Genomic DNA, 4,094 nt, shown 5'->3' on the forward strand with positions numbered 1-4,094 from the left:
ACCTTCACTTTTTCCATATAATGAGTTGCACAATTATAGTTTAAAAAATATTATTTGTTATATACTTATATTATTACTTTTATTTTTATTTTGGGATAATTGCAGATTCAAACATTGTTGTAAGAAATAATACAGAAAAATTGCCTTTACTCACTCTCCACCCCAATGGTATCAGCTTACACAATTATATTACATTTATTATAACCAGGATATTGATACTGGTATAGTCAAGATACAGTACATTACCATCATCACAAGGAGCCTTCATATTTTCCTTTTATATCCATATTCACTTCCTGCTCAACCCTACGCTATCCATAATCCCCAGAAATAATTAATCTGTTATTTATTTCTATACATTTGTCATTTAAAAAATATTAGATGGACATTATCAAGATGGTGAAATAGGTTGTTCCTGACTCTTCTTCCCCTCTAAAGAGGAACAACTAAGAACTACTCAAGACAAAACAACACTGAGAAAATTCTGGAACATAGGGGTGAGGCTGAGGCTCCCCCCAAAAGACAGACCAACACAGACTGCTTTAGGGGGTAAGAGAAGTAGCTACACATTGACTATATTGTCCCTTCTCAGGACATGAACTATCATGTCAAGAGGTCTCCCCTGAATCTCTGGTTCATCCAGTGGGAAAAGAGAATGAAGAGGACACAATCTTCCTTGCCTGTCCAGCACTGGGGTCACTTTGTGGGAGCCCTACTCTGATCTAATACTATAGCAATTGCAGAGAAATCCTTGGGGCTCAACCATGGAGAATCTGACTGTGACACACAGGTGAAGTGGGGTTGACAAAACCAACACATGGGTCTTGATAACCTGAGTTCATGCCTGCAGTGCCCTAATGTTATCCCAACTAGTGGTTTCACTCATCTGCAGAGCCAAGTCAGGGGCACATTCTCACCAGGAAACTTGGCAGAGTGTAGATCTGCCTGATTTGGATTCTTAAATAAGAAATATTACTGGACTTAGAACCCAGTTTGCCCATGCCCAGGCAAGAAGCTGAATCACAGACTCCACTTGCTGTAGAGAGTGTCTTCTGGTCCCATAGACCCAAAGGGAAGCTGGACTGCCCAGTAGTATTCCGCCAAAATGTGTGCTAATTTCACCCAGAGGAAAGCCAGTACAGGGCATGAAGGATTCTTGTGCTATGCATAGGCAGGCAAACAACCATGGTAGATTAATTCATAATCAAGGATGAGGAGGGTAACTCCTGGCCCCTCCTAAGTGGAGAATCTATTTTAGAAATTTAGAGTGACCTAGAGTGGCCCGTCCCCCTCCCACTCAGGCAAAGTAGCCAAGACATAGCCTCATCCTCTGTGAAGAGTGTCTTCCAGCCCCAACTGATCAGAAGTCTGGCAAAAACTGCTGAAAATTGTGTCTTCAAGCAGTGCTCAAACCTAGAGAAAAGCAGATAGAGTGGACAGTTTAGTAAACGAAGCCAGTAGCCCTCTTTGGCCAGAGTATTTGGGGTGTAGTCAGCTTGGGTTGAAACAACAAAGAGCTTTATCAGCATTAGAGTTGCTTATTTTACTGTGCACAAGCAAGGAATCTAATTTGTAGTCCTTCTTATCACTGAATACAGCCTTTAGCCTGTCCCCAGGGAGCCAACCCAGAGCATATGGGAAGCTGCATAACCCATTCAACAGGCCTATAAACAATTACATTTGAACAGAGAGCACAGCCCATAGGCTTTTCCCATTTGCAGAGCAAAACCAGTAACCTCAGGTGACTAGGGAAATCAGATACACTGTGATCTGATTTGCATTCACAAACAATGAACCATATAAGCTCTGGACACATCCTACTGCCTGGCCAAAGCAGGAAAGCTATCTCATAGCCTCATCTATTTCTGAATGCAGTACCTAGTCCCAACCATCTAGCAAGTCTGATAAGATAACCTAGAAAAATATGGAGTCCATCCTGCAACCAACCTCCCTAGCAGGGAAGCAAGCCAGCAGTCTTATCTAATTATTCTCAGTGAGTGATAAAGCCCCCATCCTCTTTCTCAGAGCTCAAACAGATGTCTCATTCAAATATAGATCATGATAGTTGGACCTAAATGCCTAAGGACATTATCAGCAGACACACCCAGAAACCCAAACTGAGCTGACTGGTCAAAGCAAACCTATAAAATTTAGAAGAGGAGCCTGAGTAGAGACCTACCTTCTCATACAAAGATAAAATATAGACAAACTATTTAGGATGCCTCTGAAGAAGTTTGGAACCATGGCTGTAAGAGAGAGCTGGAAGAGAGAGAGCAAGCTGGTGCAAGAGAGAAATATAGAGATTCTCTAACATAAGAACATATAATCTTCTCTTCAGTGTCAAAGAAGTCTTGCTTAGACCAGATTCCTGCTGTCAACCTTGATGCAGATGATCTTCCAACAGACTGGAGAGATGAAAATGAAAATTTTGAAGAGGGGAGTAATGATAAGCACCTCTTGCAGAACTAGAAAAAAATAAAAATGAAGGAGCTGAGATCAGTCCAGGAATGAACAAGAAGAGAAAGCTGAAGAAGAAAAAATACATATGGAAGACATTTTGAGTGGAAACCCTCTCAATCTCACTGGCCCATCACAGTTTCAGGCCAACTTCAAAGTTAAAAGAAAGTAGGATGATGATGCTGTTTTCAAGAACTGTGTAAATGGTGTAGATTATCAGAAGAAAGACAAGGGGCACCTGGGTGGTGCAGTCAGTTAAGCATCTGACTCTTGGTTTCAGCTCAGGCCATGATCTCAGGATTGTGGGATTAAGCCCTGAGTCAGGCTGCTTGAGATTTTCTCCCTCTCCCTGCCCCTCTTGCTTGTGCTCTCTTTCTCTAAAACAAATAAATTAATTCAAAAAAGAAAGAAGAATGACAAAATATTTGTAAATGATACACTGTGATCTGAATTTCACAAAAAGTTCATGGAGAAATATATTAAATAGTAGTTTATGTACTTAATTAAAGACCGTATAATATATTTTAAAAAGTTAAAAATAGAAAATAATTTTAAGAGCAACAGAGAAAAGAGAGAATTACATACAAAGGAACTGCTATAAGACTATTGGTGTATTTCCCAACAGAATCTTTTCAGACCAGGAAAGAGAGGAATGACATCATAAAATATTGAGAGAAAATTACTGTCACCCAAGAGTTCTACACCTGCTGAAGCTGTCCTTGAGAAACAAAAGAAGGGATACATCTTCCCCATAAAAAAAAAAATCTAAGGGAGTTTATTGAAACCAGATTTGCCTTATAAGAAGTACTAAAGACAGTTCTTTGGAAGTAAAAGAACACCAGTTAGCACAAATCAAACTGGTAATGGTAAATATATAGATATAGTTAGATTTTGCAATATGGTAATAGGGTGCATAACTCCCTTAAAACTTTAGTTTAAAAGTAAAAAAGAAAAAAAAACATAATAAAATAGCCATAACTACAATAATTTATTGTTACACAATACACACAAAAAATGCAAATTATAAAAGCAATAACCTAAAACATGAAGAGTGAAGGTTTAAAGTTTACAAATTCTATTAAAGTTAAGTTTTTATCAATAAAAATAGGATGTTATAAATTTAAGATATTTTATGTAAGCTTCATGGTCACCAAAAGTAAAAATTCTGTAGTAAAATTAAAAACAACAATAACAACAAAAACAGGATTAAAGGAGTTAAAGAATATTGATACTAAAGATAAAACACACACACAAAACCCAGCAGGATAAGAAACAAGGAACAATGGATCTATAAAACAACCAAGAAACAAAATGACAATAGTAAGTTCTTATCTACCACTAATTACTTTAAATATAAATGGATTAAGTTTTGCTATTGAAAGGCAAAGAATGGCTTAATGGATTAAAAAAAAATTCCAACAATATGTTATGTACAAGAGACTCTCTTAGCGTTAAAGACACATGTAGACTTAGAAAAAAGGGATTGAAAAGAACATTTCAAACAAATGGTAACAACAACAAAAACACCAAAAAAACCCCCCAAAAAACAGGGGTAGCTATACCTATATCAGACAAAATAAACTTTAACCAAAAATGAAAAAAAAGGAACAAAGAAGGTCATGATAATAGGGTCAATA

At 37.5% G+C, this 4,094-nt stretch overlaps 1 pseudogene; it reads left to right on the top strand.

Annotated features, from left to right (window-relative positions):
* Positions 1-1,210: 1,210 nt before the first annotated feature.
* Positions 1,211-2,944, top strand: LOC113248126 (spliceosome-associated protein CWC15 homolog; annotated as a pseudogene).
* Positions 2,945-4,094: the final 1,150 nt, after the last annotated feature.

This window comes from Ursus arctos, unplaced genomic scaffold (genome assembly GCF_023065955.2).
Source record: "Ursus arctos isolate Adak ecotype North America unplaced genomic scaffold, UrsArc2.0 scaffold_30, whole genome shotgun sequence".
NCBI lineage: Eukaryota > Metazoa > Chordata > Mammalia > Carnivora > Ursidae > Ursus > Ursus arctos.